Source organism: Panulirus ornatus, unplaced genomic scaffold (genome assembly GCF_036320965.1).
Source record: "Panulirus ornatus isolate Po-2019 unplaced genomic scaffold, ASM3632096v1 CTG_3425_pilon, whole genome shotgun sequence".
Classification (NCBI taxonomy): Eukaryota; Metazoa; Arthropoda; class Malacostraca; order Decapoda; family Palinuridae; genus Panulirus; species Panulirus ornatus.
In genome coordinates, this window is record NW_027264522.1 from 1 (window position 1) to 11,677 (window position 11,677).

Below are 11,677 nucleotides of genomic sequence, written 5' to 3' on the forward strand. Positions count from 1 at the left end.
CTTGGCGGCGCAAAGGGGATTTAAATTAAATCATTAATTTGTATGTTTAATTTTTGATGCCATCATGTAACGTATTGGACTTTGGCACCCCCAATGGTCTTTTAGTAAACTTTAATTTGTCTCTTTTCCTTAGATGCCACTATTCTCCTTAAAGGCCTTTGAAGACGCCAAAGGGATTTAGATTACTCCTTCAATTTTCCTCTAAATTTTTGGATGCCTCCACGCAATTCTCTTGCCCTTTGGCATCCCCAAAGTGGTCTTAAAGTAAGCTTTCCAAATGTTTCTTTCCCTTTTGATGCCTCTATGCCCTGTAATTGCCTTTGGCGGCACCAAAGGGGATTTAAACTAAATCATTAATTTGTATGTTTTATTTTTGGATGCCATCATGTAACTGATGACTTGGGGGGGGGGGGGGGGGGGGGGGGGGGGGGGGGGGGGGGGGGGGGGGGGGGGGGGGGGGGGGGGGGGGGGGGGGGGGGGGGGGGGGGGGGGGGGGGGGGGGCGCCAAAGGGGATTTAAATTAAATCATTAATTTGTATCTTTATTTTAGGATGCCATCATGTAACTGTATTGGACTTTGGCACCCCCAAAGTGTCTTTTAAGTAAACTTTTAATTTGTCTCTTTCCCATCAGATGCCACTATTCTCCCTTGAAGGCCTTTGAAGACGCCAAAGGGGATTTAGATTACTCCTTCAATTTTCCTCTAAGTTTTTGGATGCCTCCACGCAATTCTCTTGCCCTTTGGCATCCCCAAAGTGGTCTTAAAGTAAGCTTTCCAAATGTTTCTTTCCCTTTTGATGCCTCTATGCCCCTGTAATTGCCTTTGGCGGCGCCAAAGGGGATTTAAATAAAATCATTAATTTGTATATTTATTTTTGGATGCCATCATGTAACTGTATTGGACTTTGGCACCCCCAAAGGGTCTTTTAAGTAAACTTTTAATTTGTCTCTTTCCCTTCAGATGCCACTATTCTCCTGCAAAGGCCTTTGAAGCCGCCAAAGGGGATTTAGATTACTCCTTCAATTTTCCTCTAAATTTTTGGATGCCTCCACGCAATTCTCTTGCCCTTTGGCATCCCCAAAGTGGTCTTACAGTAAGCTTTCCAAATGTTTCTTTCCCTTTTGATGCCTCTATGCCCCTGTAATTCCCTTGGGCGGCGCCAAAGGGGATTTAAATTAAATCATTAATTTGTATGTTTATTTTTGGATGCCATCATGTAACTGTATTGGACTTTGGCACCCCCAAATGGTCTTTTCAGTAAACTTTTAATTTGTCTCTTTCCCTTTAGATGCCACTATTCTCCTGTAAAGGCCTTTGAAGACGCCAAAGGGGATTTAGATTACTCCTTCAATTTTCCTTTAAATTTTTGGATGCCTCCACGCAATTCTCTTGCCCTTTGGCATCCCCAAAGTGGTCTTAAAGTAATCTTTCCAAATGTTTCTTTCCCTTTTGATGCCTCTATGCCCCTGTAATTGCCTTTGGCGGCACCAAAGGGGATTTAAACTAAATCATTAATTTGTATGTTTATTTTTGGATGCCATCATGTAACTGTATTGGACTTTGGCACCCCCAAAGTGTCTTTTAAGTAAACTTTTAATTTGTCTCTTTCCCTTCAGATGCCACTATTCTCCTGTAAAGGCCTTTGACGACGCCAAAGGGGATTTAGATTACTCCTTCAATTTTCCTCTAAATTTTTGGATGCCTCCACGCAATTCTATTGCCCTTTGGCCTCCCCAAAGTGGTCTTGAATTAATCTTTCCAAATGTTTCTTTCCCTTTTGATGCCTCTATGCCCCTGTAATTGCCTTTGGCGGCGCCAAAGGGGATTTAAACTAAATCTTTAATTTGTGTGTTTATTTTTGGATGCCATCATGTAACTGTATTGGACTTTGGCACCCCCAAAGTGTCTTTTAAGTAAACTTTTAATTTGTCTCTTTCCCATCAGATGCCACTATTCTCCTGTAAAGGCCTTTGAAGACGCCAAAGGGGATTTAGATTACTCCTTCAATTTTCCTCTAAATTTTTGGATGCCTCCACGCAATTCTCTTGCCCTTTGGCATCCCCAAAGTGGTCTTAAAGTAAGCTTTCCAAATGTTTGTTTCCCTTTTGATGCCTCTATGCCCCTGTAATTGCCTTTGGCGGCGCCAAAGGGGATTTAAATTAAATCATTAATTTGTATATTTATTTTTGGATGCCATCATGTAACTGTATTGGACTTTGGCACCCCCAAAGGGTCTTTTAAGTAAACTTTTAATTTGTCTCTTTCCCTTCAGATGCCACTATTCTCCTGTAAAGGCCTTTGAAGACGCCAAAGGGGATTTACATTACTCCTTCAATTTTCCTCTAAATTTTTGGATGCCTCCACGCAATTCTCTTGCCCTTTGGCATCCCCAAAGTGGTCTTAAAGTAATCTTTCCAAATGTTTCTTTCCCTTTTGATGCCTCTATGCCCCTGTAATTGCCTTTGGCGGCGCCAAAGGGGATTTAAACTAAATCTTTAATTTGTGTGTTTATTTTTGGATGCCATCATGTAACTGTATTGGACTTTGGCACCCCCAAAGTGTCTTTTAAGTAAACTTTTAATTTGTCTCTTTCCCTTCAGATGCCACTATTCTCCTGTAAAGGCCTTTGAAGACGCCAAAGGGGATTTAGATTACTCCTTCACTTTTCCTCTAAATTTTTGGATGCCTCCACGCAATTCTCTTGCCCTTTGGCATCCCCAAAGTGGTCTTAAAGTAAGCTTTCCAAATGTTTCTTTCCCTTTTGATGCCTCTATGCCCCTGTAATTGCCTTTGGCGGCGCCAAAGGGGATTTAAACTAAATCATTAATTTGTATGTTTATTTTTGGATGCCATCATGTAACTGTATTGGACTTTGGCACCACCAAAGTGTCTTTTAAGTAAACTTTTAATTTGTCTCTTTCCCTTCAGATGCCACTATTCTCCCTTGAAGGCCTTTGAAGACGCCAAAGGGGATTTAGATTACTCCTTCAATTTTCCTCTAAATTTTTGGATGCCTCCACGCAATTCTCTTGCCCTTTGGCATCCCCAAAGTGGTCTTAAAGTAAGCTTTCCAAATGTTTCTTTCCCTTTTGATGCCTCTATGCCCCTGTAATTGCCTTTGGCGGCGCCAAAGGGGATTTAAATTAAATCATTAATTTGTATGTTTATTTTTGGATGCCATCATGTAACTGTATTGGACTTTGGCACCCCCAAAGGGTCTTTTAAGTAAACTTTTAATTTGTCTCTTTCCCTTCAGATGCCACTATTCTCCTGTAAAGGCCTTTGAAGACGCCAAAGGGGATTTAGATTACTCCTTCAATTTTCCTCTAAATTTTTGGATGCCTCCACGCAATTCTCTTGCCCTTTGGCATCCCCAAAGTGGTCTTAAAGTAAGCTTTCCAAATGTTTCTTTCCCTTTTGATGCCTCTATGCCCCTGTAATTGCCTTTGGCGGCGCCAAAGGGGATTTAAATTAAATCATTAATTTGTATGTTTATTTTTGGATGCCATCATGTAACTGTATTGGACTTTGGCACCCCCAAAGGGTCTTTTAAGTAAACTTTTAATTTGTCTCTTTCCCTTCAGATGCCACTATTCTCCTTGTAAAGGCCTTTGAAGACGCCAAAGGGGATTTAGATTACTCCTTCAATTTTCCTCTAAATTTTTGGATGCCTCCACGCAATTCTCTTGCCCTTTGGCATCCCCAAAGTGGTCTTAAAGTAATCTTTCCAAATGTTTCTTTCCCTTTTGATGCCTCTATGCCCCTGTAATTGCCTTTGGCGGCGCCAAAGGGGATTTAAACTAAATCATTAATTTGTATGTTTATTTTTGGATGCCATCATGTAACTGTATTGGACTTTGGCACCCCCAAAGTGTCTTTTAAGTAAACTTTTAATTTGTCTCTTTCCCTTCAGATGCCACTATTCTCCCTTGAAGGCCTTTGAAGACGCCAAAGGGGATTTAGATTACTCCTTCAATTTTCCTCTAAATTTTTGGATGCCTCCACGCAATTCTCTTGCCCTTTGGCATCCCCAAAGTGGTCTTAAAGTAATCTTTCCAAATGTTTCTTTCCCTTTTGATGCCTCTATGCCCCTGTAATTGCCTTTGGCGGCGCCATAGGGGATTTAAACTAAATCTTTAATTTGTGTGTTTATTTTTGGATGCCATCATGTAATTGTATTGGACTTTGGCACCCCCAAAGTGTCTTTTAAGTAAACTTTTAATTTGTCTCTTTCCCATCAGATGCCACTATTCTCCCTTGAAGGCCTTTGAAGACGCCAAAGGGGATTTAGATTACTCCTTCAATTTTCCTCTAAATTTTTGGATGCCTCCACGCAATTCTCTTGCCCTTTGGCATCCCCAAAGTGGTCTTAAAGTAAGCTTTCCAAATGTTTCTTTCCCTTTTGATGCCTCTATGCCCCTGTAATTGCCTTTGGCGGCGCCAAAGGGGATTTAAATTAAATCATTAATTTGTGTGTTTATTTTTGGATGCCATCATGTAACTGTATTGGACTTTGGCACCCCCAAAGGGTCTTTTAAGTAAACTTTTAATTTGTCTCTTTCCCTTCAGATGCCACTATTCTCCTGTAAAGGCCTTTGAAGACGCCAAAGGGGATTTAGATTACTCCTTCAATTTTCCTCTAAATTTTTGGATGCCTCCACGCAATTCTCTTGCCCTTTGGCATCCCCAAAGTGGTCTTAAAGTAAGCTTTCCAAATGTTTCTTTCCCTTTTCATGCCTCTATGCCCCTGTAATTCCCTTGGGCGGCGCCAAAGGGGATTTAAATTAAATCATTAATTTGTATATTTATTTTTGGATGCCATCATGTAACTGTATTGGACTTTGGCACCCCCAAATGGTCTTTTCAGTAAACTTTTAGTTTGTCTCTTTCCCTTTAGATGCCACTATTCTCCTGTAAAGGCCTTTGAAGACGCCAAAGGGGATTTAGATTACTCCTTCAATTTTCCTTTAAATTTTTGGATGCCTCCACGCAATTCTCTCGCCCTTTAGCATCCCCAAAGTGGTCTTAAAGTAATCTTTCCAAATGTTTCTTTCCCTTTTGATGCCTCTATGCCCCTGTAATTGCCTTTGGCGGCGCCAAAGGGGATTTAAACTAAATCTTTAATTTGTATGTTTATTTTTGGATGCCATCATGTAACTGTATTGGACTTTGGCACCCCCAAAGTGTCTTTTAAGTAAACTTTAATTTGTTTATTTCCCTGCAGATGCCACTATTCTCCTGTAAAGGCCTTTGAAGACGCCAAAGGGGATTTAGATTACTCCTTCAATTTTCCTTTAAATTTTTGGATGCCTCCACGCAATTCTCTTGCCCTTTGGCATCCCCAAAGTGGTCTTAAAGTAATCTTTCCAAATGTTTCTTTCACTTTTGATGCCTCTATGCCCCTGTAATTGCCTTTGGCGGCGCCAAAGGGGATTTAAACTAAATCTTTAATTTGTGTGTTTATTTTTGGATGCCATCATGTAACTGTAATGGACTTTGGCACCCCCAAAGTGTCTTTTAAGTAAACTTTTAATTTGTCTCTTTCCCTTCAGATGCCACTATTCTCCCTTGAAGGCCTTTGAAGACGCCAAAGGGGATTTAGATTACTCCTTCAATTTTCCTCTAAATTATTGGATGCCTCCACGCAATTCTCTTGCCCTTTAGCATCCCCAAAATGGTCTTAAAGTAATCTTTCCAAATGTTTCTTTCCCTTTTGATGCCTCTATGCCCCTGTAATTGTCTTTGGCGGTGCCAAAGGGGATTTAAATTAAATCATTAATTTGTATGTTTATTTTTGGATGCCATCATGTAACTGTATTGGACTTTGGCACCCCCAAAGGGTCTTTTAAATAAACTTTTAATTTGTCTCTTTCCCTTCAGATGCCACTATTCTCCTGTAAAGGCCTTTCAATACGCCAAAGGGGATTTAGATTACCCCTTCAATTTTCCTCGAAACTTTTGGATGCCTCCACGCAATTCTCTTGCCCTTTGGCATCCCCAAAGTGGTCTTAAAGTAAGCTTTCCAAATGTTTCTTTCCCTTTTGATGCCTCTATGCCCCTGTAATTGCCTTTGGCGGCGCGAAAGGGGATTTAAACTAAATCATTAATTTGTATGTTTATTTTTGGATGCCATCATGTAACTGTATTGGACTTTGGCACTCCCAAAGTGTCTTTTAAGTAAACTTTTAATTTGTCTCTTTCCCTTCAGATGCCACTATTCTCCTGTAAAGGCCTTTGAAGACGCCAAAGGGGATTTAGATTACTCCTTCAATTTTCCTCTAAATTTTTGGATGCCTCCACGCAATTCTCTTGCCCTTTGGCATCCCCAAAATGGTCTTAAATAATGTTTCCAAATGTTTCTTTCCCTTTTGATGCCTCTATGCCCCTGTAATTGCCTTTGGCGGCGCCAAAGGGGATTAAAATTAAATCATTAATTTGTATGTTTATTTTTGGATGGGGGAGGGGGGGTGCTTCCCACGTGTTCCCTGCGTGTCGTGGAGGGCGACTGGGGGGGGGGGGGGAGCGGGGGGCTGGAAATCCTCCCTTCTCATTATCTTTTTTTAATTTTCCAAAAGGAACAGAGAGGGGGGCCAGGTGGGGATATTCCCTCAGAGGCCCATTCCTCTGTTCTTAGCGCTACCTCGCTGACGCGGGAAATGGCGAATAGTTAAAAAGGAGAAAAATATATATGTGTATATATGTATATATATATATATGTATATATATATATATATATATATATGTATATATATGTTTTTTTTTGCTTTGTCGCTGTCTGCCGCGTTTGCGAGGTGGACAGGTGTTATATATATATATATGTATATATATATATATATGTGTGTGTATATATATATATATATATGTATATTCCCTGGAGATAGGGGAGAAAGAATACTTCCCACGTATTCCCTGCGTGTCGTAGAAGGCGACTAAAAGGGAAGGGAGCGGGGGGCTGGAAATCCTCCCCTCTCGTTTTTTTTTTTTTTTTTTTTTTTTCCAAAAGAAGGAACAGAGGAGAGGTCCAGGTGAGGATATTCCCTCAAAGGCCCAGTCCTCTGTTCTTAACGCTACCTCGCTATCGCGGGAAATAGCGAATAGTATGAAAAAAAAAAAAAAAAAAAATTTTTGGATGCCATCATGTAACTGTATTGGACTTTGGCACCCCCAAAGGGTCTTTTAAGTAAACTTTTAATTTGTCTCTTTCCCTTCAGATGCCACTATTCTCCTGTAAAGGCCTTTGAAGACGCCAAAGGGGATTTAGATTACTTCTTCAATTTTCCTCTAAATTTTTGGATTCCTCCACGCAATTCTCTTGCCCTTTGGCATCCCCAAAGTGGTCTTAAAGTAAGCTTTCCAAATGTTTCTTTTCCTTTTGATGCCTCTATGCACCTGTAATTGCCTTTGGCGGCGCCAAAGGGGATTTAAACTAAATCATTAATTTGTATGTTTATTTTTGGATGCCATTTTGTAACTGTATTGGACTTTGGCACCCCCAAAGTGTCTTTTAAGTAAACTTTTAATTTGTCTCTTTCCCTTTAGATGCCACTATTCTCCTTTGAAGGCCTTTGAAGACGCCAAAGGGGATTTACATTACTCCTTCAATTTTCCTCTAAATTATTGGATGCCTCCACGCAATTCTCTTACCCTTTGGCATCCCCAAAGTGGTCTTAAAGTAATCTTTCGAAATGTTTCTTTCCCTTTTGATGCCTCTATGCCCCTGTAATTCCCTTGGGCGGCGCCAAAGGGGATTTAAACTAAATCTTTTATTTGTGTGTATATTTTTGGATGCCATCATGTAACTGTATTGGACTTTGGCACCCCCAAAGTGTCTTTTAAGTAAACTTTTAATTTGTCGCTTTCCCATCAGATGCCACTATTCTCCTGTAAATGCCTTTGAAGACACCAAAGGGGATTTAGATAACTCCTTCAATTTTCCTCTAAATTTTGGATTCCTCCACGCAATTCTCTTGCCCTTTGGCATCCCCAAAGTGGTCTTAAAGTAATCTTTCCAAATGTTTCTTTCCCTTTTGATGCCTCTATGCCCCTGTAATTGCCTTTGGCAGCGCCAAAGGGGATTTAAACTAAATCTTTAATTTGTGTGTTTATTTTTGGATGCCATCATGTAACTGTATTGGACTTTGGCACCCCCAAAGTGTCTTTTAAGTAAACTTTTAATTTGTCGCTTTCCCATCAGATGCCACTATTCTCCTGTAAATGCCTTTGAAGACGCCAAAGGGGATTTAGATAACTCCTTCAATTTTCCTCTAAATTTTGGATTCCTCCACGCAATTCTCTTGCCCTTTGGCATCCCCAAAGTGGTCTTAAAGTAAGCTTTCCAAATGTTTCTTTCCCTTTTGATGCCTCTATGCCCCTGTAATTGCCTTTGGCGGCGCCAAAGGGGATTTAAACTAAATCATTAATTTGTATGTTTATTTTTGGATGCCATCATGTAACTGTATTGGACTTTGGCACCACCAAAGTGTCTTTTAAGTAAACTTTTAATTTGTCTCTTTCCCTTTAGATGCCACTATTCTCCCTTGAAGGCCTTTGAAGACGCCAAAGGGGATTTAGATTACTCCTTCAATTTTCCTCTAAATTTTTGGATGCCTCCACGCAATTCTCTTGCCCTTTGGCATCCCCAAAGTGGTCTTAAAGTAAGCTTTCCAAATGTTTCTTTCCCTTTTGATGCCTCTATGCCCCTGTAATTGCCTTTGGCGGCGCCAAAGGGGATTTAAATTAAATCATTAATTTGTATGTTTATTTTTGGATGCCATCATGTAACTGTATTGGACTTTGGCACCCCCAAAGGGTCTTTTAAGTAAACTTTTAATTTGTCTCTTTCCCTTCAGATGCCACTGTTCTCCTGTAAAGGCCTTTGAAGACGCTAAAGGGGATTTAGATTACTCCTTCAATTTTCCTCTAAATTTTTGGATGCCTCCACGCAATTCTCTTGCCCTTTGGCATCCCCAAAGTGGTCTTAAAGTAAGCTTTCCAAATGTTTCTTTCCCTTTTGATGCCTCTATGCCCCTGTAATTGCCTTTGGCGGCGCCAAAGGGGATTTAAACTAAATCATTAATTTCTATGTTTATTTTTGGATGCCATCATGTAACTGTATTGGACTTTGGCACTCCCAAAGTGTCTTTTAAGTAAACTTTTAATTTGTCTCTTTCCCTTCAGATGCCACTATTCTCCTGTAAAGGCCTTTGAAGATGCCAAAGGGGATTTAGATTACTCCTTCAATTTTCCTCTAAATTTTTGGATGCCTCCACGCAATTCTCTTGCCCTTTGGCATCCCCAAAATGGTCTTAAAGTAATCTTTCCAAATGTTTCTTTCCCTTTTGATGCCTATATGCCCCTGTAATTGCCTTTGGCGGCGCGAAAGGGGATTTAAATTAAATCATTAATTTGTATTTTTATTTTTGGATGCCATCATGTAACTGTATTGGACTTTGGCACCCCCAAAGGGTCTTTTAAGTAAACTTTTAATTTGTCTCTTTCCCTTCAGATGCCACTATTCTCCTGTAAAGGCCTTTGAAGACGCCAAAGGGGATTTAGATTACTCCTTCAATTTTCCTCTAAATTTTTGGATGCCTCCACGCAATTCTCTTGCCCTTTGGCATCCCCAAAGTGGTCTTAAAGTAAGCTCTCCAAATGTTTCTTTCCCTTTTGATGCCTCTATGCCCCTGTAATTCCCTAGGGCGGCGCCAAAGGGGATTTAGATTAAATCATTAATTTGTATGTTTATTTTTGGATGCCATCATGTAACTGTATTGGACTTTGGCACCCTCAAAGGGTCTTTTCAGTAAATTTTTAATTTGTCTCTTTCCCTTCAGATGCCACTATTCTCTTGTAAAGGCCTTTGAAGACGCCAAAGGGGATTTAGATTACTCCTTCCATTTTTCTCTAAATTTTTGGATGCCTCCACGCAATTCTCTTGCCCTTTGGCATCCCCAAAGTGGTCTTAAAGTAATCTTTCCAAATGTTTCTTTCCCTTTTGATGCCTCTATGCCCCTGTAATTGCCTTTGGCGGCGCCAAAGGGGATTTAAACTAAATCATTAATTTGTATGTTTATTTTTGGATGCCATCATGTAACTGTATTGGACTTTGGCACCCCCAAAGTGTCTTTTAAGTAAACTTTTAATTTGTCTCTTTCCCTTTAGATGCCACTATTCTCCCTTGAAGGCCTTTGAAGATGCCAAAGGGGATTTAGATTACTCCTTCAATTTTCCTCTAAATTTTTGGATGCCTCCACGCAATTCTCTTGCCCTTTGGCATCCCCAAAGTGGTCTTAAAGTAATCTTTCCAAATGTTTCTTTCCCTTTTGATGCCTCTATGCCCCTGTAATTGCCTTTGGCGGCGCCATAGGGGATTTAAACTAAATCATTAATTTGTGTGTTTATTTTTGGATGCCATCATGTAATTGTATTGGACTTTGGCACCCCCAAAGTGTCTTTTAAGTAAACTTTTAATTTGTCTCTTTCCCATCAGATGCCACTATTCTCCCTTGAAGGCCTTTGAAGACGCCAAAGGGGATTTAGATTACTCCTTCAATTTTCCTCTAAATTTTTGGATGCCTCCACGCAATTCTCTTGCCCTTTGGCATCCCCAAAGTGGTCTTAAAGTAAGCTTTCCAAATGTTTCTTTCCCTTTTGATGCCTCTATGCCCCTGTAATTGCCTTTGGCGGCGCCAAAGGGGATTTAAATTAAATCATTAATTTGTGTGTTTATTTTTGGATGCCATCATGTAACTGTATTGGACTTTGGCACCCCCAAAGGGTCTTTTAAGTAAACTTTTAATTTGTCTCTTTCCCTTCAGATGCCACTATTCTCCTGTAAAGGCCTTTGAAGACGCCAAAGGGGATTTAGATTACTCCTTCAATTTTCCTCTAAATTTTTGGATGCCTCCACGCAATTCTCTTGCCCTTTGGCATCCCCAAAGTGGTCTTAAAGTAAGCTTTCCAAATGTTTCTTTCCCTTTTCATGCCTCTATGCCCCTGTAATTCCTTGGGCGGCGCCAAAGGGGATTTAAATTAAATCATTAATTTGTATATTTATTTTTGGATGCCATCATGTAACTGTATTGGACTTTGGCACCCCCAAATGGTCTTTTCAGTAAACTTTTAGTTTGTCTCTTTCCCTTTAGATGCCACTATTCTCCTGTAAAGGCCTTTGAAGACGCCAAAGGGGATTTAGATTACTCCTTCAATTTTCCTTTAAATTTTTGGATGCCTCCACGCAATTCTCTCGCCCTTTAGCATCCCCAAAGTGGTCTTAAAGTAATCTTTCCAAATGTTTCTTTCCCTTTTGATGCCTCTATGCCCCTGTAATTGCCTTTGGCGGCGCCAAAGGGGATTTAAACTAAATCTTTAATTTGTATGTTTATTTTTGGATGCCATCATGTAACTGTATTGGACTTTGGCACCCCCAAAGTGTCTTTTAAGTAAACTTTTAATTTGTCTCTTTCCCTGCAGATGCCACTATTCTCCTGTAAAGGCCTTTGAAGACGCCAAAGGGGATTTAGATTACTCCTTCAATTTTCCTTTAAATTTTTGGATGCCTCCACGCAATTCTCTTGCCCTTTGGCATCCCCAAAGTGGTCTTAAAGTAATCTTTCCAAATGTTTCTTTCCCTTTTGATGCCTCTATGCCCCTGTAATTGCCTTTGGCGGCGCCAAA

The 11,677-nt window shown here is 40.2% G+C and overlaps 2 long non-coding RNA genes across 4 annotated transcripts; both read left to right on the top strand.

Moving 5' to 3' along the window:
* The first annotated feature begins 172 nt into the window (after nucleotides 1-172).
* LOC139748459 (uncharacterized) lies at nucleotides 173-3,593 on the top strand. Of its 2 annotated transcripts, none has more exons than XR_011712686.1 (3): nucleotides 173-264; nucleotides 634-2,734; nucleotides 2,930-3,593. It is a non-coding gene; the product is annotated as an uncharacterized lncRNA (long non-coding RNA). The 2 variants fall into 2 exon arrangements; XR_011712687.1 differs by having other exon boundaries at nucleotides 3,258-3,593.
* Nucleotides 3,594-3,617: 24 nt separating this feature from the next.
* Nucleotides 3,618-10,984, top strand: LOC139748458 (uncharacterized). Of its 2 annotated transcripts, XR_011712684.1 has the most exons (4): nucleotides 3,618-6,014; nucleotides 7,213-8,983; nucleotides 9,507-10,295; nucleotides 10,491-10,984. It is a non-coding gene; the product is annotated as an uncharacterized lncRNA (long non-coding RNA). The 2 variants fall into 2 exon arrangements; XR_011712685.1 differs by lacking the exons at nucleotides 9,507-10,295; nucleotides 10,491-10,984 and having other exon boundaries at nucleotides 3,618-5,358; nucleotides 5,554-6,014; nucleotides 7,213-9,497.
* Nucleotides 10,985-11,677: the final 693 nt, after the last annotated feature.